This window comes from Polyodon spathula, chromosome 1 (genome assembly GCF_017654505.1).
Source record: "Polyodon spathula isolate WHYD16114869_AA chromosome 1, ASM1765450v1, whole genome shotgun sequence".
Lineage (NCBI taxonomy): Eukaryota > Metazoa > Chordata > Actinopteri > Acipenseriformes > Polyodontidae > Polyodon > Polyodon spathula.
In genome coordinates, this window is record NC_054534.1 from 82,885,107 (window position 1) to 82,908,026 (window position 22,920).

Sequence of the window (22,920 nt, forward strand, 5' to 3'; positions counted from 1 at the left end):
GAAACTAATAAAACCCCCTGTGGGAGGGTAGTGGGTGGAGCTTTTGGGAAGGACCAGAAATGACAACACACAGGAGCCAGAAATGGAGATTAGTCCTTAGAGCCCTGTATCATCAATGGTATCAGGGCAGGGTTTTATTTTACAAAAACAATAAAAATAGAACAGTCCAGTATTGCAAAAAATAAACAAGAAAACCACCTGGAATACCAGCAATGGTAAACTCAGGTTTGAAATAAAAAGAGTAAACAAAAATGTCAAGGTTACAAAATAAATAACAACAAAGGAAGCACTGGGTTTCGTTGTGGTACTGCGGTGGGTTTCCTCTCACTGCTTCTTAGCTCCCTTTCACAGATTAATGGCCAGTCCTTGGTTCCTCACTCCGGTAATCCAACAGTGTCCAAGATTTTCAAGCTTCTGTGAATAACAGCAGTGAATGAAAGCAACAAAGCAAGCACAGCATGTGTTTTCAGTTCAGCCCAGAGAGCGCGAATGGCAAAACCATACTGCTTAAATACTGCCAAGTCCCACCCCTGCAATCAGCACGCTGCCCCACGTCAGCCAATCAACGAGAACAGCACAACTGATTGCAATGATGGGACCCGACGGCCGCATGGTTCTACCTTGGGCCAAGATGGCTGCCTGACCCGGAACTTCCTGCATGGTCAGAGTTCAGCCTCCTGATCCAATCACGATCAACCCTACACAGCGCTGCCGGTGGTCGGGAGGGCAAATTACGACAGGGACTCCTTCTAGTCCTGTCACACCCCCTCAATAGAAAATAAATGATATTTATTGAATTCACCCCTTTCCCATTTAAAATTTAAAATAAAATCCCTTTCCTAGTGTAGTTGTCCCTCCTTCCTAACTTGTATCTATCATTGATTCATTCTGAATACTTTAAACCCACCCCAACCACTGAGTGGCAGAAAATTCCTTATTTCTGTTGGAGACTCCTCTTGCCAGATTTAAAACAAATTACAATTAGGAATGGAGGCTTGTTAGCGGGATTTAAAACTGTATTACAGTTAAGATACAAAGTATTTAAAACAGAATTGGAAATTGTGGTGAAATATATTTAAAAAAAAATGCCTACACACAAAACCCCCAGAGGAATGTTCCTATGACCATAAGTATTTAGCTGTGAAAGATAGCAAAGCAAAGCAGGTACAGCTTAAGTGTGCAAGTACTGTTTAGTTACTATACATATTTTGACAGAAAAAAACAGCCAAGCATTTGAGAAAGTAACCACAAACAATAATTTCACACAATTTATAAAAAACAAAGAGAAAAAATTGATAAAGAGAAACAAATAGCAAATATACTAAATGTTTACTTTCACACAAGTTTTTACAAAGGAGGATATGGACAACATGTCCCACATGTCGACTTGTTCCTATCCAGTCTTAAATAACTTTAGCCTAAGAGAGGCAGAAGTGTTAAAGGGACTAGGAGCTCTTAAAATAAACCAATCCCCTGGGCCGGATGAGATCCTCCCATAGTACTCAAAGAAATGAAAAAGGTTATTTCAAGCCGCTAACCAAGATCATGCAACTGTCTCTTGACACTGGGGTTCTGGACAGACTGGAGAATTGTGAATGTAATACTGATCCACAAAAAGGGAGACAAAACCGAACCAGGTAACTATAGACCAATAAGCCTGACTTCTATTATATGTAAACCTATAGGAACTATAATAAGATCCAATGTTAAAACTTTACAATGCATTAGTAAGACCTCATCTAGAATATTGTGTCCAGTTCTGGTCACCTTGCTACAAAAATTGACAGAGCTGCTCTAGAAAGAAGCAAAGGAGAGCAACCAGAATTATTCCGGTTTTAAAAAGGCATGTTATATGCAGACAGGCTAAAAGAATTGAATTTGTTCAGTCTTGAACAAAGAAGACTATGTGGTGATCTGATTCAGGCATTGAAAATTCTGAAAGATATTGACACTGTTGACCCAAGGGACTTTTTCGACATGAAAAAAAAAAAAAAAAACAAGGACCAGGGGACACAAATGGAGATTAGATAAAGGGGCATTCAGAACAGAAAATAGGAGACATTTTTTTGCACAGAGAACTGTGGAACCAACTCCCCAGTAATGTTGTAGAAGCTGACACCCTGGGATCCTTCAAGCAGCTGCTTGATGAGATTCTATGATCAATGAGCTACTAACAACCAAACAAGCAAGATGGGGCGAATGGGTTCATCTCATTTGTAAACTTTCTTATGTTCTTATGTTCTAAATGTATTCAGAAAGGTGAGGCAAATTTCAAAGCAAGTATGGACAATTTTACTGGGAACATTTTAGTTTTATACAAAGCAAAGTTTTTTTGATATATTTTTTTCAAGCCAAAGGAGGCTGAATGACTGAGCAAGCTGCATGAATGCATTTTGTTATGATTTCAATGGCAACTTCAATTTAGCTATATGAGTAACTATATGAGTATTGCATTACTGTGCTGAATCCATGTATTATTCTTCAGATTGAGGGTGTAGATAGTAGGTGTATGCATTTATTAAAACCATTGAAAACTAATTTTCAGAGTTACGGTCATTTCAGACTTAGAAGCAACCTCATTCCCAAGGGGTTCGTAACTCTGAGGTTGTACTGTAGATGTAACCAAATTTTAATACACAGTCTTCTGTTGACATTGTATGTATTAACAGTATGCCTACAGGCAATAGTTGAAAGACCATCATTCATCACTGCTCCAAGAGGGGTGTTTTCTTGAAAACCCCATGGATGCTGCTGTCTAATTCTGTACAGTATTGGTCTTTACTTAACTGTGATCCTGATTGTTTCAATCCTCTTAAGCACTGAGAGCAAGAGTGGTCTGACTCGAGATTCAATATGTAGGCGCCGATAAAAGAGCTGATACTGCCAAATCCAAAGTATAAAGTTGCTGGATATAAAGCTCAGAGAACATCCGAAAATTATAATGGAGAGCATAACAAACGTAAGTACTAAATGTTTTACAATTGATTTTGTGTTTTAGAGTGGAACGTAGAGTAGTCCACTAATGTGAACAAAAAGCAGAGCACAGATGATCTCTTGGCTAAAGAATAAATCTGCAAATATGCTTTTGGATGATGATAAAGAAAGAAGCAGGTGATCAGATATTCAGTATAATAAGTTCAACATCTTGTGCGTGCTTAAATCATGTTGCTCAAACTGTCATACTCAATTCCATTGGTTTCAAGGGGTCTGTCGGATACGTAAAAACATTGTACAGTTGCTTTATTAACGTCGGGACATTATAAATTAACAACATTGAGTATATATATATATATATATATATATATATATATATATATATATATATATATATATATATATATATACAGTATAATCGTAAATCTCGAAAAACTACTCACTTCTAAATCTTTTGTAGTCATTTTTATATTACTTTAGTATAAATACATGTTAATTTGGATTCATATGTTGTTTTTTACTGACTTTATGTGAACGAAAAGACACACATTTGCCCGTTCTCCCATTGGAAATAGTGATATTTTGAAATATCACTGTCCTGGTCACAAAAGCAAAGTTTGTGGGGAATAATAGCCATTTTCTATACTTTTGAGGCGTACGCAATTAGGAAATAACACTTACTACCCAGGAACAAAAAAATAAAAAACTTAAAAACTTGTTAACTTTATCTAAAACTTTTTAAATACACTTATTAATAATGTATATGTCACGATAAAAGTTCTTGTAAGTCTGGTAAATCTTAACTTTTACTGGCAACTGTCAACATTTTCCAAGCAAGGTGGTAAATTTCTGGAATTACGAAGAAATATATTACTTTGGCTGGTGACCAGATGTCTTTCTAATTGCCTTCACACAAAGGCACTTGGTTATTCTTGATATTTAGCGGTAAATGTCAGCTTAAAATCATGTTTATTTTGGGCAATACCACTTTTCTTAATAAATGTCGATATCAAGCTATCAGTATCAAGAACACTAACAAATAATATTTCTTTAGTTCAGTATTCAGTTTTCTAACTGGACCTAGGAAAGATAAACCTGTCAATCCTCAAAGGACACAAAAGTCAGAATGGATTAGTACATAGGAACTTCACTTCTACTGTGCAAAACTATATCCATTAACTATATACGAGTTCTCAAGATTACAGTCCACAAAGGAGTTTTGAAATGGGATACCGTGGTGTTACACCACAAAATAATAATTTTTTATTACGTCGTTCTCAAGCACAAATGCATTAGACTTAACGACTAATCTGATTGCTGTACTTACTAACGTAAATGTCAGGTAACCAAAGAAAACATATACGTAAAATACAGAGGTCTCCAATACAATTCTTACGTGTTAATTAAAAAATCGGTTAACTTTTTTTTCTTATGATTACTGTTACAAATTTCCGGTTTCTGATTTTCTGTGTTTTATCCCAACATGTATACTCTTCTTTAAGAATGAAGCCATTTGTGAATCTCAATCACAACTGAGAAATGTGTTAATAGTAAAATTGATTTAATTTAGGTTTATTTTTTCTATGAAACTACTAAATGGGCTTTTAAATCAGCCAAGCTTCTTTTTTCATCTACATGAAGGAAGTAAAAACAAGATTGCGACATGTTAATAAGTGACTTATCTTTATTAAACCTATAGTGACAGATACAATATTTTATGCTGGACACACTTTATTACAATTACTTTGTGTAACTGTATTTACATTAATAAAGATTCAGCACAGAGTATCCACAATGAATGAATGGCAGTTAATGAATGATGAATGATTGCAATTGTAGATGATTTAATGAAATGTGAAGGGGGCTCAGGACCCAATGACTGTGATGGGTGCGCAGGACCTGAGTGAAAGATACATTTGGCCAGGGACCTCATCCATGAACAGTTAGATGTATCCCAGTGCTGCAGATAGGAAGTGGCTATGTGCCACCTCCTCCCAAAAAGACAAGGCCACCAAACCATGGATGAAATAATAATAAATAATGAATGCGCCCCACAGTGGCACACTGCCACCTATCCCCCAAATATATAACTGCACCGGGGGAGTGAGCCCATCCTCTACAGCCCAACCACTCACCCTGCAGAACTAAATACGAACTGCTCAGGACTCAGGTAAGGAAAAAACCCTACTCACATTTTTTTTAGGGGGAAACCTCAAGGAATCTGTGGCTGAGGGTAGCCCTTCCTCCAGGCTGAAAGCGGTCGACTCATGTTTTGGCTTCCTGGCGCCTAACTGAGTGGCCGAAACAAAAAGAAGCGACATGGAAGAATAACACACAGAGCTTTTATGCGCTTGCTGATAACGTGTAGGCTAGGGGCGGATTCTCCTTTTTTTTAAGATATGGTGACCTGTGATGTACGCAACTAACTTCTCTCCTGATTCTAGTATTATTTTTATTGAGCCTCACTTTCACAAAAAGACTCTACGCCATCTGTAGGTTAAATGTACTGTTGAAATGGACAGGCCGGAACTAGCTGTCCGGATAACTTGTGAGATAGCTAGGATTTTCATAGTCTCAATTGGTTTGTTACTCGTCAGAGATCCCTGGTTACTAAATTGAATGATTGAATAATTGTTTTCTGTAAAAAAGGAATCTGTGAGCAGAGGAACTGGGTCACTGCCAGATTTAACAGGTTATGTGCGAATTCCTGTCCTCTAAGCAAAGCTGTCCCATGCGGCAGGTTTTAAAGAGTTCGGGGAATCAGATCTAGTAAGCTTTGTTCAGCTGAGCATTTCATCTGCACTGTAAAGTACATGTGTTTAGGTAACGTATTGTTTCTGTTGCGGGACACCATATCAGGTGTATAGCGCATTTCAGGCCTGGGAAAGGCCACTTTTTGTTTCATAAGGTTTTTCAAAGTTTGGGGTTTTGAGGAAATTGTTTATCAAAAAAAAACAAAAACATGCTGGGCCATGTTGAAGAAGCTAGGAATTCAAGACAATGGTCTTCCTGGCAACCATCTGACTAATGGGAAGTGGGTATCAAGTGCCATCAGTTTATTCCACGTTCCTGTTCATGGAGATTGTTTTTTGACATAAAAGGAGTAATTTGGAGTAGCCTGATCCTAGTAAGGGGTCCAAGTTAAAATATCCAGGGGTGGTTGTGTAACTTGAAAATTACATTTTATATCAAGTCACCTCTCTATTATAGCTCATAAGTGTTCATAAACCATACTATTTCACTGAGATTGGCCTCTAATGCAGCCTGATCAAAATGAAAGTAGCATAGTTACCATTCTGGTGACATTGAAATCATGTGTGTGTGAATCTCTTAAGTATATATTCTGTCTTTGAAAGTAAGTAAAATGACAGGTTTGGCCCTAATTTAATATTTAAATGTCGGTGTTATGTTCATCTGCCACTGTTCAGATTAACTGAATAGACCCCATTGTGTCTAGTTGTTAATCCATATGTAAAAAAAAATAAAAATAAAAAAAAAAGCATACAGTATTTCAAACTAAGTTACAAAATACATGTGTCAGCATTGGTACAATGCTTAGTCAGCTCCAAAATACTGCCATATTCTTGTCATCTCAAAAGAATGTCATGCCCCGAGTAACCTCTTGTCTATGAAAAATAATTCACTGCGGTTACATTCTTTAGAAACACAGTGGTATCAAAAAGATACCTTGGGGCCAGGCCGAATTGACAAGCAAGAAATCAGTAAGAACCTTGCCCTTTTAAATACACTTCAATGCAAACTGCGATTCAGTCAGTGAGGTACTGAGATGTGACTCCACCACAGTGTCTCATGACCCATTCGGCTCCTCTCTTTCTTACTCGGCCATTGGAAGTTTGTCTCTGCGTTTTCCGGAAAAAAAAGACTACAGACCTGTGCTTGACGTCTTTTTGATGATGTCGGACAGAATCCGACATCGGACTGGAAAGGGAAAATTATAATGTCGGACCTGGACCAACATAGGACTGCAAAGGGATAAACTGGTCAATGCTCATTTTGACTGAAACTCCAGGGGCAAAACCCATCTTTTGGCTGGGGGTCTGGCAGCCAATTAGCCCCCCCTGAAGCTCTGGGGTTGATAAATCACACAAGGCTAGTTAACCAACACAGTTTTTGAAATGCAGTGTTTGCTCCAGGACTTACTGATTGAGGAAAATTTGTCAAGGAGGTGACATTTGCCATGACAGCACCATATTCGTTTGGATTTTCAAATGTTGGGGACGAAGTAGAGTGTACAGATCATACATTACATTCCTAATAAGATAGTGGAAATCCTTTAAGCAACTAATGTATATCAAAGAAGATATTAAAATAAGGTTGGTGTTTCTCATGTATTTCACTTAGAACCGGACATTTGAGTATCTGGGCTTATTAATTCCTGCCACCCTGACACAGATGCCAATTCTCGGACTGTCCCAGTCAAACCCGGTGTCAACCCTAATGTACATACAGTATGACGTTGCTCAGATGACCAGGCTCAAACCATTCCTAGAATCATGTTGCCCATCAGTTGGTGTCTCCACCTGTCAAGAACAGAATATATTGTAATATATTGTATATATTGTAATGATGCGTGCAGTCTGGGACTGCGTGCACAGAGCAGGGAGGTGATGCAAGTTGGCAGCTTGCAATCACTCCATGGTGGCGCTCGCGGAGCTGGAGTCTGCAGGAGTTGCTACGGATGGGCCCCTATAGGCCAACATTGGTGCACTGCTGCACCAGCGATGACCCCTTGTCAAGTGATTACATTTGCTGCATTGTTTTTGACAGGCTGTAGGCTAAGGGAGCCTGCAAGCTCATCAGAGGCAGTGTGTAAGCAGAATGTATGCCATTGGTTTTCAGTGCACAGCTGTTGAGATTTGCCGTTCTGGACCCGAAGTTACCTTGTCTAGTCTGATCTTTATTATATATATATATATATATATATATATATATATATATATATAAAAACATAAATTATCTGATCTTTGATCAACCGTACTGTCTAATTTAATCAACCGAACACATCTGTAATCGCGTGATGAATTATGTGGGGTGTATCACGCACACAGCTTCTGCTGCTAAAATAGCTACGGGACTTAGCTGCCAAAAAATGCACCATCAGACTGAGTCAAATGAAAGTTGAAGAATTATTCAGACGACCAAAACTTTAGATACAGCATTCTGTGCTTTAAATTGCTGCAGTTAACTAAACTAAAAGAGTCACCTAGTTTTTTATTTTTCTTCTCTTTCGTCATTAAGGGCTGCAGATCCTGTCTGTTATTGAGCAGCTAAGAACTTTTATTGTATTCATTTCAATGGTACTTTATTAAAATGCCTTAACAGCAAGTATCAAAGCATAGAACCATTTTACTGATTTTTTTTGTTTTTTGTTTTTGTTTAATGTTTAAAGTTTAACGAATCCTAAAGCTCTATAATGTGTCAAAGTTATATAGCTGAATTGTATTCTTTTCAAAGTTTGGTATATGGTACGTATAATTACAGTATTACCTTAGGTGTTAAAGTTTTACTGAATTGCACTAATTTAATGATCTGTAAAGCTTTGTTATTTTGTATGCTTACAGTGATAGAATAGGTTACTAGCAATATATCATCAATAGGTAGGTACTTGAGTATTAAGTACTTTAACAAGAAAGTAAGGAAAATCTCCCTCTGTCCATGATATGTTCTATAAACAATATACTGTTTAGATTACCAATAAAATGTACATGTACTACTGTTTATACAAATGCAGAACAAATAAGAATGTTATTAATACACAGCCCCATAGCTAAATATTGCATAAATAGGCTACACGTAACTTATATTTATTTATTTTTAATGTTTGTATTATTCTTTTCCCAGTATTGCAATCATGCTTTATTTAAGACTTTTTGATAGTGTATTACAAACATACCGATATCCTTGATCCTTAATTATTATTATTATTATTATTATTATTATTATTATTATTATTATTATTATTATTATTTTGCCGCCTCTATTTTCATCTCTGTCAATCTCCCTGCGTTTCATCTTCACTGGCTCAATATTAAGGCGCTCTGATTGGTTGAGTAAGGTTGAGTAAAATTTGCCCTTACTGTTTCAGCAGCAACACAGCAGATCTGGAAAGCCAATGGGAAATCAATAGAGCGATCTTTAGAATCACATTTTGTGTGATTTTGTGAAGTCCGAGATACTGATTTTTAATTTTTTTAAAAATTTATTTTGTAAGTGTTGAAGGTAAATATTTACAGTGGCATCTCCCTTTAACCTCACCTCCACTGACGATTAGGTACTGACATAAGACACTGAGTACGGCAGGTAAGACTGGAAAGAAGCCTATGAGAAGGAACGATGACGTTGATACTTGCTGTGATCACTTCAGCGCTTTCCCTGGCTGCTATTTCAGGTAAGTGTTTATAGCGACTAACTTGTTTTTTTATTATTATTATTATTATTATTATTATTATTATTATTATATTATTATTATTATTTTATTTTATTGCGTGGATCAATAAATAAATTATTCTCTCACAAGTTAACATCAATCGGGTTCGTATATAAGATATCGTTTGGATGCTTATATTTACCGCTACGCTCTTTTTTTCTTTTTTTATATTTAATAGTATTACGACTTAAGGGGACATAACATACACATGTACCCCCTTTAAGCATGGTATCATGTGCATAATATATGTGCATTGTAAACTACAGCTTATCATAATTCAAGAAACATGGTTGAATCATTTTAAAGTTTGCTGCGATATTTCCAAAAGCTGAATAACATATGAACACCGGAATGTAACACGGCGAAATGAATGCTAGCCATTTGATGATGTGGTAGGTTTTGTAACATTACCAAACAATGTGTAGTATACACGAGTGCAAAAATACCTACAACTAGCAATAAAATTAATATAGTTATATATGTGTCATTGGTGGTTAGCGCCATCACCTGGACACCATCCTATTAGCACGCCATCACCTGGACATCATCGAATTAGCACATGGTGTTTTTGTACCCTGTGCTAAGAGACATCGTCACTCTTTAAGTGACACAGGAAAAAAAAAAAATTGACTTAGGACAAAGAAAAACACGTCAAGGTTTTTTAGAAGACTGCATGCTTATAAGTAGTACTGTACCCATCACATCATAATGTGCCCTTGACACTGAGGGCACAGCCTATGACACTTTTCATTTAATCTCTGAAATAGTGAGAGAAATTATTGTACTGTATATGTAATATTGTAAAGATATTATTTAAGAAAAGTTACCTTAACCCATGAGTAATAATAATAATAATAATAATAATAATAATAATACCCAGATTGAAATAAATACTGCACATGGAGATGTACCTACAGGTTAGAGAGGTGTTCCGAATCTTGACCTTGAGCTGTCAAAAACACTTTTTTTTTAAATTGATTTTTTATTGAAACTTCTCAAAGTTGATAAAGATTAATTTTAAATGTGTTCTAAGTAATGCTGGCTAAAACCTGGATCATTGATGTCTGAATATTCTTTCAAAATTGAAACAAATATTCAGATATTCTTTCATTTTAAATTAGCAGGAAAGAATATACATTATGTTAAAGGAACTTCCAGCAGTGTTTGTCCAAATATACAATTTATTGTCCCGACAATAGTTTAAAGACAAAAATAAAAATGTTAACTGATCTTTTGTAGGAAAACAACAAACTAAAGCCAAAAAGCAAATGCCTGAGCCAAAGTGAAATCACTTGTAAGTTGTTTAGCCTGTCAGTGACAGTAAAAGGAGGTATTTTACCAGTAAGGAAATTTGGAAATACAGACATTTTAAGTTGCCTTTTACAGTACAACTACGAACACTGATGGGTCATTCCACATCAATCCCCCCCCCCCCCCCCCTCACTGTCTCAGATTCCTGTCAGATGCTTCTAAATCTTTCTTTAAATCCTTGGCTGTTAATTTTATTTAGCTACTCGGACGATTCTCTTACCTGCTGTACCCATAATTTCCTTTGCCCGTCCCCTTCTCTCAAGCATTTCAGCCAAATTTGTTCTGCTTCTTGATTATTGCACAGATTGGTGATTTTGATATCCCATATTCCTTTGATACTGTTCTGTAGCCATTTCCTTTGTTGTGGTTTTCTAGCAGTGTAAGGCTGGGGCAATGCCTAATTTTTCAATATCGATATACTATTCTCCAAAAAAGCATTGATTCATCGATGCTGTGAAAGGGTAAAAAAATTAAAAAACCAACGTAGTAATAGTATGCAAGGAGCTTTAAAAACTATTATGCATATTCAATTGAGTACATCAGTTTATACATTTAGTAATTAAAAAAAAAAAAGATGGATACATATTTTTTACCTTAGTCGTGTTGATTTGTACCAGTTGAGGGTCAAAGCAAAGCAAAAAAAAAAAGGTTGTTTAAATACACAAGTCAGAGTAACAACTAATCAAGAGAAAAAAAAAAAAACTAATTAAAAAAAGTAATTAGGTTTGTAACAACAGTGTTGCCTATGGATTATATTTTAATTGTGTTAAGGAACATGAAGTGTCCACATTTTGTGTGTTTTAAATTAAGTGATGACTGGTACTTGCTTACAATCTGCCCAGCATTACTGAATACCTGCTCACTAGGAACTGACGTTGCCGTGCTTAATACTTATGATACTTTCTTAATTTTTACCCTTGGGTAGTTCAAATGAATAAATGCAGATTTAGTTAGAAGTTTTGCAGGGTGCCATCTCCAGAGGTCGCGTTTACGCAGAATCCTGCATTATATACGCAGTACATTTTAGTAAAACACAAAAAAATAACAGCAGTGTATTTCTAAATCACAGATGTAAATGACCACAGATCCCATTTTCATCCCTATCCAATAATTTTGTTTATATTATGAAGTAGTTTTATGCAATGCAACATGTAAAAATGGTTCCACTGCTCCCTGCATCCTCTTTAAAAAAAAAAAAATAAAAAAATCTGCAAGGGTCTCAGTATCCCATGTAGCACTGTGCATGTCCCTGGTATTAGAATGACTCAGTAATCTGTATCAGAGCATCTTACCTGTTGACACTCAGCCAAGAATTTGCACAAGTAAAACACATGCTCAAAAAAATCATAGTTTTAAGAGCATGGATGAGACCTGCAGGGTTTTTACTTAGAACTATTCTGACATCTTTCCTGCTTTCACAAGACTTACGGCAATTGCAATTACGATACCTGTATCTTGTGTACCAGCAGAGGAGGGTTTTAGGTGTTGGAACAGAGTGCAGACCAGCAAACAGTCATTTACGTGAGGATCATCTAAAACATGTAAATTTCAATGGAAGCTCCAGAGAATTATTAAGACTTTGATATGGGAAGAGCACAAGTATTTTTTTTTACTTAGGTGATTCTTTGGCTGAAGAGATATTATCAGCTAACCATGGAATCTTGTGCAATTAAATCACTTAAACTCCTGACGGTAAACAAAGTAACAAAATCTACTGGGATGCAAGAAGCAAGACAAAAAAAAATATTCGTGTTGACTCAAAACTTTATTTAGTCACTGTACGATTTGACTGGTGAAAGATAACATTGCTTTATTTGAGTTCACAAGACAATTTTTTTCAGCTTGGTACAATAACCTTTTCACGTCCTTGTTTGTTTAATTCTTGCTCTTTTTGCTGCATTACAGACCTTCATTAATTGCATTAAGTTTTCAGGCCATGTTGTTAATGGCACTCGTGCAAGACACAAACCTTAAGTGTATTTTTCTTTGTTTCTATTCTTGTTCTACATTTCCTAAACAACGGTTCATTTTAAGCTACTTTTTTTACACAACAGTACTCACACGTTTGGTCACCATCACAACTGTTGTAAGAAACTGGGGTTCATGTATTCTGCTGGTGTTAATATAGCTGATGAAGACATGTTAGTGTCGAAACGTGTTATTTGTTTTACAACTATGTCCTTTTTTAAATCAATATAGAGATTTTGATGAAGAATATAAATGAGCGGCAGTCAAGTATTTAAACCTCTGAAGCAAAGTGATGAATTTCGTTTGGTAAGCCATTTAAATATAGTTTGGCTGAAGGAAATTTGAATGCTTGCATTGCCATAGAGACTGTACTTTCATTGTGTATGTGTGTGTGTGTATATACAGTGCATATAGGAAGTTTTCACCCCCCTTGGAAATTTTCACAATTTGTTGTGTTACATGCATTTAAATGGGATTTTTCCCCTTTGATTTACACAACCTACTGTGTAAATCAAAATATTGGGGGGGGGATGAAAAAACAAATCAATTAAAAATCCATGTATTATTTCATGGGCGGGAGCTGTTCATAACCTGGAAAGAAGGAAGGAAGGAAGAATCGATGTCTCCAGGAGCCGCTCTCAAAGATGTGAGGCAAGTCCTCCAAGGCCAGGCACTGGAGTGTGCCCGCAGGGGTATTTGAAAGATAGAGTTTGTTAGTATTTGGTTTTTAGTATTTAAGGATTGTAGATGACTACAGCTCGTACAAGCACAGTGAAAGACAAGTGTGGCCGGTGGTCCCCTCTGACTCACTGTGCTGAGGACCCCCCTTTGAACAAAGGCATGAGTAGCTGCGGCTGACTCGAGGCCAGGGAAGTGAGACTCACTAACCCCCCAAAAGGATGGACCACCGGCTCCCCGCAAAGATACCCTGCAAAGACCTGTGAAGATAAACAAAAGACTACATGCCACAGGGAAGAAGGACAAACAAGTACAAAGAAAATGGTTAGTAAGATGGACTATGTTTGGAGGAAACCTGGCAGAAAGGTTGCCCCCACTCCAGACATACTAGCAATTGATTGGTGAGCTGCTGAGATGTCTGTAGGAAGAGAAGTCTGTAGTTGTGGGTTGCTGCTTATGACCAACGACCTATAGTTTTTATAAGGTGATGACTAACGTTGGCTTTTGTTGCTGATGAGGCTGTGCCGATCCTGAAGGAGTGTGGGATATAGAACTTGTAATGACATTATGGGAACAATCAATAAACGGGATCTAGGGGACTGAAGGGATTTTTGACAGATAGGAACCTGGACAAGGAAGAGTAAGGGCAGAGATGCGAGTTTATCTTGGATAACACTATGTAACACAATTTTTGTTCCTGGGTAGTAAGTGTTATTTCCTAATTGCTTATGCCTCAAAAGTATAGAAAATGGCTATTATTCCCCACAAACTTTGCTTTTGTGACCAGGGCAGTGATATTTTGAAATTAACCTATTTCCAATGAGAAAACGGTCTTTTTGTTCACATAAAGTCAGAAAAAAACAACATATGAATCCAAATTAACATGTATTTATACTAAAGTATTACAAAAATGACTACAAAAGATTTAGAAGTGAGTAGTTTTTCAGGATTTACGATTATACTGTAAATCACTTTTACGAATCAGCCCCCAAATGTAGTCTCCCATCATGTTCTCGTTATACTGTCCTTGGTAGCGGCATTCAAAGTCCAGTATATCCTGGTGGAAGCACTCGCCTTGCTCCTCCGAGTACGCTCCCATGTTCTTCTTGAATTTATCAAGATGAGCATCAAGGATATGGACTTTGAGGGACATCCTACAGCCCATTGTGCCGTAGTTCTTCACCAGAGTCTCAACCAGCTCCACATAGTTTTCGGCCTTGTGATTGCCCAGGAAGCCCCGAACCACTGTGACAAAGCTGTTCCAAGTCGCTTTCTCCTTACTAGTGAGCTTCTTGGGGAATTCATTGCACTCCAGGATCTTCTTTATCTGTGGTCTGACGAAGACACCGGCTTTGACCTTTGCCTCAGACAGCTTAGGGAAGAAGTCTTGAAGGTACTTGAAGGCTGCCGACTCCTTATCTAGAGCTCTGACAAATTGTTTCATAAGGCCCAATTTGTTGTGCAGTGGTGGCATCAGCACCTTCCGGGGGTCCACCAGTGGCTCCCACTTGACGTTGTTCCTCCCCACAGAGAACTCGGTCCGCTGTGGCCAGTCCCGCCTGTGGTAGTGCGCCTTGGTGTCCCTGCTGTCCCAAAGGCAAAGATAGCAGGGAAACTTGGTAAAACCGCCTTGGAGACCCATCAGGAATGCCACCATTGCAGCCTCTTGATGCCATCTCAGAAAAATGCAGATATGTATCCACTTAGGCAGCTGGAAATAAACTGAACTGGTGGGCTTAAGGCCCCTGTATTTATACTACTATTTATATTACTGGAAAGTTCTAGAAAGTTCTAGAAGTTACTCCAAGTTTACTCAGCACCGAATCTATCTGGAATGTTCTGGAAAATAGGTCAATTTCAAAATATCACTGTCCTGGTCACAAAAGCAAAGTTTGTGGGGAATAATAGCCATTTTCTATACTTTTGAGGCATAAGCAATTAGGAAATAACACTTACTACCCAGGAACCAAAAAAAAAAAATGGTGCAATTGAATAAATTGTCCTTGACAAAGCAGGTCAGTCTTGGGTGCGTGAAGGAATAGAATGAAATAATTATCAGGAATTATTGAAAGGTCACAAGAATGAATGCCTATGGCTGGGAAAATGGATAGTGATGGCACTGTGAATTCTGCACTTTTTAGAAATCCAAAGAAAGCTGACAGGCACATAGCTTACATCACCAGGTCGTCAAATGGGTTGAAACATCCCGAGCACAAAATTGAAACTAATTGGGAAAGGATGTCAGTAGTTTTGAGTTGTCTGGATGGAGATGACAGGGGAAGGTTCTTGGAAATTCCTCTGAGTGTGACGCACACTGCTGGGATGGAGAGAATTGTCGGCAAGGGGATGGGCAAGCTACGATAATGAAATTGGATACCTGAGATGTAGGATTTTGTGGATGTTGGTGAATGATGAAGAATGTCTTGTGCATGGATAATGAATGCTACAATCCAATTTTCATTGAATGCGGTAGGGGATATTCGGTTCTGGGCGCAGACTGAAGAGAATGACGACCAACCTGTAGCATAGGAGGACCTGGTAGATGGAAAGAGGGCTGATGACGTGTATACTCTTGCAGATTAGAGTAGATTGGAAAGTGATGTGTTTAATTTAATATGAGATGATGGAACTGGGGAACCTGCAGAGGGACTGGAGCTGCTGAACCAGGCTGCGAAAATTGGTGATCTGTAAATGAGATAAAGCATCAGCTGCATTATTGAAAATACCTGGAAGATGATGAGCTTGAGTTATGAAGTTTTAAGAAACTGAAATCCACATGAGATGGCAAAGAAGTTGCATGAGGAGGATCTGCCTTTATTGATGATATGCAAAGTGATTGCCGCTGAAAAATAATATTGATTTCCTTGGCCAGGAGTACCCTCAGAGGTGAGATGCTGTGACTATAGGGTAGTATTTGAGGAGAGCTCATGATTTGAGATGTGGTGAGAGATTTTGAATTTGATGTGGCCTGTTGTCATAAGACCATTCATTGTCTTGGACACCTCCGAATCCTAGGCATACAGACATACATGAAGTCATTGTAGAATAGCTAGAGACCGTTCCAGTGTTGCTGGAGGGTAGACCACATTCTGATGTCTTTTCTGGCTTCTAGAGAGCGTTTTACATGGGAATCCAGGTTTTTTGCTGTTGAGGAAAGGGCGAGAAGACGAGAAATGAAAGGCCTGCCTTAGGCAATAATACGGATTACATAGTTGAAATGGCCAGTGGTTGTGGTTGGAGATTGATTTTACTGTTTGAAATTTATTGATGAGGTGGCAGATGCGGGCTATTTTATCAAAAGGAAGGCTGGCTTCGAACTTAAAGTGATTCCAAGAAACTTGAGTCGGGAAACTGGATCAGTGGTTTTATCTTTAAGAGGGACTCTTAGAGAAGAAAATATGGTTTGAAGAATGGAAATTGCTTGAGCTGGACGGTCTGAAGGGGGGGATATAAAGAGAAAATCATCGAGTAGATGCAGCAGGAAGAGCATCCGATATGAGTTAAGAAGAATCCAGCAGAGCCCTTCGGAGAGAGAATCGAAAATCTTTGGGCTGCTGTGGCAGCCGAAGGTGAGTTGAGTGACGAAGTAGAATTTGTCCAGCCAGCAGATTTCAAAGAGATGACGAAGTGAGGGGTGAATAGGCATAACTTTGAGTGCATCAGCTATGTCAGCTTTTGTGAGCCAGATGCCATGACCTGCTATTTTTTTAATTTGATGGCATCTAAAACTGTAATGTAATGAAGGGTGAATTTCTCCTGGGGAGTTAAGGCGTTGATACTGCTTGTAGAGCTGCCTCTTGGGGCTGAGATGTCAATAAATTAAATGCTGTTTTACCAGAGATTTTCTGGGTGGCAATCCCAAATGGATTGATTCTGGAAAGGGTGGAGTGGAGAAGGACACAACCATGAAACCTTTATCCACTTCGGCTTGAATTAAGGATGAGACAATTTGGGGCTATAGAGTAGCTGATTGAAGGTTTTTAGATGAATGAGAGGTAGATGGGATGTTGTAGAAACCTGTAGAAAATCTGTACTGTAGGCCATTAATAAGATAGGTGACAAATTGTTTATTGGGATGCTGCTGGAGTGCGTTGGCAAGAGCTGGGGTACAGATGTGGGTGGAAACTAACAACTTTTGATTGTCATTTGGGGATGACTGGACAGATGAACTTTGAGTTTGTGTCCCCACAGTAGCTGCACATGTGAAGGAATCTGCATTGATGAAGTATTAAAGTTATTGCAAATTTGTTTGGATCCAGAGAAATTGATGGGGTGGCCATAAAGATCTTTTGAATGGGATCTGCTGATGGGGAGAAGAGAAGGAATTGGGGCTGCTATGCAGTCTCTGAATCTGGGAGGGGTAGCTGGATGTCTTGAGTATGAATGGGAGACCTCTGTTTTTGGACATAGAGCTGTTGAATGAGCTGTAGAGTCACAGACTCTGCATGCATTGGCCCAAAGGCCACTGAAAATATGGTTGAAGTGATCATTGTCTGGGGAAGAGCAATCAACAATAATGTTATCTGTAGAGAGAATTGCTGCTGCTTTGGCTGAAAACGCTTTATGGTATTCAAAGAATATGATTCCCCCATATCTCACGGATAACTCTACAATGTAATAGAGATACTGACCCAATTCAGAACGACGGGGTTCACAGGATTTTAATGTGGCTGATAAATCTCCACTATCAATAACTCTATGATCAATGAATTCTGATGATGCAATAAGAATGGCAACGAGATTGACATCCTTACCTTCAATTATTTGATGGCGTAATTGAGGGAAAAGAGCGTGGCAGCGAATAGCTGCTGCAGACTAAGAAGAAGCTGATGCTAGGTTGAATTCTGGTATGTTGATGATTGGAATTGAAATTTAAGCAGGAGCTGGATGAGTTGCTATTGCGGGGGGCGGAGACTGAAATGCTTGAGAAGGAAGGAGGGGCGGATGCAGAACAAACTGCGGTGGCAGCTGATGTTCCTGCTGAAGTGAATTTGCTATCTATGCCGTCCAGATGGGTGTTTATGACTGAAAAAGCATCTGCGAAAGGTTGCATAAATTGTTAACGTCCTGGAAGATTTTTGTCTGCAGTTCAGACATGGCTGCTTCGGCTGCTGGCAGCTGATGATCCAACTCTGAGGCTTCATGCGGAGCTGGTGTGATGATGTGAGCAGAGCTGGCAGCTTGGGGTGGGGCTAGCGCTGCAGAGCGAGATTGGGCAGAGTGAGGTGGAAAGTGAGCAGTTTAGATACAATTTGGAATTGCAACAAAGGAGCAAGATGGCGCTGGAGGTATCGATATGTTCCGTGAATGCTTGGGTTCAGAAGAAGATGAGGTAGGTAAATCCATGTTCGGTGTCGGATCCAGTCTTGGTTCGTTAATCAAATCAGGTAGTCGTGCTGGAACTAGATCAAAGCCAAATCGAGAAGTCGTACAGGTTCAGTAGTCAAAATTAGAATAAGGGAAGTTAGACAGGCAAGGTTTTGTTCACTATAATTAATTTAACCCTTTGTGGTCCAATGTCGGACCAGGTCCGACATTACAATTTTCCCTTTCCAGTCCGATGTTGGACCCTGTCCGACATCATCAAAAAGACATAAAGTACAGGTCAAGATTTTTCAAGTGCAATGCTTTAAATCAAAAACATATTAAACTGTTTCTTCCTGGTACAGTATAGAGTCACTTCCTGTGTGGTAAGTCTTATTACCTGATTGAAGCAAAGGAACTGATTTTGTAACAAGAAGTGGAAGCACGTTTTACTTCTATATCATTGCCTTTACAAAAGAAACATGTTCCAAATTGAAGTATAAAAACACATAACCAGAAACCTAACATAACCAGAAACCTGAAACAAAAAAGGGGGTACAGAGATAAAGCTGCAAATAAGAGGTAAGAAAATTGATTTTTAAAACAGTGGTTAGAGTTCCTTAAGATCACCTTTGCTGTTGCTTTACCATTCTTGCACTGTCGTGTCATGTTACACTTCAGATGATAATGGACTTCTCATGTTACACAACACTCTAAGTTGAGCACTCTTCTTTTCATTGAATTAGGTAATCACACTTTTCCTTTTCTTTTCATCCACATGTGCAATGGAAGGGCAATCTGTTTTTATATCCCCATGTGACATTTTTAGTCTTTCTTGTCTGAAATGATCATATTAAAACAATCATCTTGAGAGACCTTATGCTGCTGTCGAGTTGAAAAGTACAGTGTTCTGTCTTGGGACTCAATATTCACTCTGTAAAGCATTTCTTAAAGTCCATGCTATTGCATTTTATTAACATGACATTGTGTGGCTTAAAATGATAAAGTTGGAAAAGTAGAGTTTGTTTTATGTCTGTCCTGTCTCAGAAAACAAAAATCAGTATCAAAATTATTTAGCAGAATGCTTTTAATTATATACCACCTGTCTCAGATAGTGTCCATTTTAAAATAGCACGTCTTTATTTCCTTACGCTAAACAATGTTAGTCTAAGGTTGTGTGCAGTTGAGGTATTTAAAAAAAAAAGTATAATGCATAACATAAGTAGCATAAGGATTTTTCCTTACAAATGCTGCTTTTTTGTTTGTCTAAAATAAGGCCTAATGCATGGGTTATATTATATAACAATTATATAGTAGAACAGTTTTGTCAATGAGGATTTGGGAGAGAACTTGTATGCTAAGGATGGAGTGTGTGAAGGATTATGGCTTCCTTGTTCTGTGATTTGGGGGGACATATGGAGTTTGAGAAGGACACAATACCTGTGACTACAAGGACAGAAGTAAGTGTTGCAAGGGTGAGGCAGTGGGGTGTTATTTTTATGTAAATCTGCTTGGAAAATCCTGCTGTCTGATTGGTTAGCTGTATTCTAGCAGCCATACATAATCCTACACAATCTTTGAGCAGACACATCTTTGATTTAAATTCCTCTGCCACTTACCTGTCCTAATTCTATAATATTTAATATCTATACGTAACCACTAACTTTAAAAAAAAAATGTCAGACCCAGAATCAAATGTTAATCTTTTTAAAAACTGTGGGATGAAGATGCATTTCCTGAACAGGACAAAGTACCAGTAATCCAACTTTCTTTAAAATAAAAACAGCACAGTGAAATAACGGAACCAGAACTCGAACTTGACCAAAACAAAAAAAAATAACACAATAAAGGCTTCTAAATGGCCTGTGAAAAGCCTACAAAACTGTCTCCAAGAAAAATGTAGGCTTACATTTAAAGTACTTTCTAAGGACAAGTTGAACATCCCCTGATATACCTTCAGTCACGCCCCCTTTGGCAGCAAGTGCAATCACGTCTCCTCCAGTCCACGACTGACACATCACCTACCACAGTAAGATGCAGACTTCTAGTATTGTTCCTTCACCCCCTTTTTGGATGGCCGACTTCCGACTGACCCTTGAATGAACTGTCAAACCATCTAGTCTGCATCTCACTGTTCCTGTTAAACCGTGCCCTCACTGGTCAGGAGGGAGATTGTTGACTCAGATTCATTCACTCTCTGTCACACCCACCATACAGCAGAAAAGTGAATTTAGCGAAATGTAGAATTTAACATGCTTAAATTCTTGTTAAATTCTGCTTGTCCTGACTCCCTTGCCTGAATGACACCGCCCAAGGATGCCTTCACCTTTTCGTTCGGGGATGCCTGCATGACACCACACAAGGATGCCTGCCTTACTTCGCCCGGGGATGCATGCCTCGCTTTGCCAGGAGATGCCTGTCTCGCTTCGCTCAAGGATGCCTGCCTCGCTTCGCCCAAGGATGCTTGCCTCGCATCGCCCAAGGATGCCTGCCTCACATCACCTGGGGTTACCTGCTGCTCTGCATCGCCTGCGGTTGCCCGGTGCTCCGCATTGCCTGGGGTTGCCCGCTACTCCGCTTCGTCTGGGGTTGCCGGAACTGCTTCTCCAGGGGTTGCCACCAGCTCTGGGGATGTCCTGGGGCTGGAGGAGCCAGCCCGGAAGCCAGTAACCAGTCGGTAACCTTTCCGCTGTCAGCTAGGGAACCGCTGGAGACCACCAACCCAGCAGCAGTTCCGCTGCCGTCTATCTTGGGGGAGGTCAGGAGACATGCTCTCACGGTAGCATTTTTGCTGCAGAAAGCACTGTGGCCGGAGTCCCACAAGAGGCAGCTGCTGATTACGAACAAGGGGGGGGGGGGGGGGGGGGGTTCATTGATATACAGGATATAATGGGATACGAGTGCAAGTGTCTAAAATTTATATTTGTATTTAGGCACGAGGATTGCACAGAACTTCATGTGTAGGTAAAACGTAATAATTTGTGAGCACAGGGAATTGCACTTTATTAATTCATGTGCAGTTGTACTGAGACTCCAATTGAATGATTGATTAGCAATCGAGTCTCGGTACAGCTGCATAAAGGTTGCATGTTTTCACTCACTCAAGGTTGTGTGTTCGGTGAGTGGAGAACGGAAATGCAGACGAAGGTAATAATAATAGTAAGCATAATAACAACTCACCATGTTTGTCTGTGTAGTCCATTTTTTTGTTTGTCTCTTTGTTTTGGCTACCAGTGCTGTGTCCTGTGTTTTGTTCGTCGTTCAAACCTTTCATTTGGTCTGTTTAATTATTAAATGCTGAGCGCAAGCAAGCGCTCAGCTTCACCAAACTCCACGTCTGTCGATTCTACGTTGGTCCCTGTTTCTGGTCTGATGTCACCCACTACAGCAGTCTTTGTGACTACATGTTAATCAGTATTTATCATATTTATGAACAAACTCATGTTAATTTATTAAAATAAAACATTTAAAAAAAAAAATCTTGTTTACTTTTCACTGGAACTATTTTGTTGTGTGCAATAATATTTACTGTTATTGGAAAGATTTTTTTTTTTAATTTGCTGTGTTAATTTAAAAAGTAAATACATATTTTAATTGTATAATCATTTTATAATAGCATTAAGGCACTCCAGGGAATGGGTTGGCATGATATAACTGCACACTTAAGGGTTTAGGGCACTCCGCTTCGAGCCGTGCCTTATAACGCCTGAAGTATGTGGTTATCATGCCAACCCATCCCCTGCCGTGCCTTAATGTTTCATTCATAGTAGCCGCAAGTGCGTAGTGGTTCTGTTGTATTGGGAGAATGACTCTGGAGCACCTGTATATTGAGCAAGTTAGGGACTAGTAGTGTATTAATCAGCCTGAAGTATGCTTAAAACAGAAGTGACGCTTTGACGCATGTTATTGCACCAACACATTACAATACAGTAAATTTATGCTATATCAAATTAAATACACCGTTTCATAGTTCTGCATGTTAAGATAAAACTGCATTATTCGCAAATATTCATACCAAATCTATACTTGCAGCAGTGAAGACGTATTAATGCCCTGAATTAGTTGAGGGACTGTCCCAAATGGCTAGTTATTAAAATTGGACAGCTGATTCGACACCCCTGTTATAAACCCCTGCAACCCCCCCGGAATGATTTGATTGTTTTTCTTGCTTATGGTGTTTATCTACTTTTTAATCTTTTTTATAGCTACCGGTGATTTAATTTCACTGGCGGAGATGGAAGACTCGCTACTAAGGAATTTATTTAAAGGCTATCAGA

At 38.7% G+C, this 22,920-nt stretch overlaps 1 pseudogene; it reads left to right on the plus strand.

The window, feature by feature from the left end:
* Positions 1-18,498, plus strand: part of LOC121325281 — a 54,202-nt pseudogene extending 35,704 nt beyond the window's left edge.
* The last annotated feature ends 4,422 nt before the right edge of the window (positions 18,499-22,920 follow it).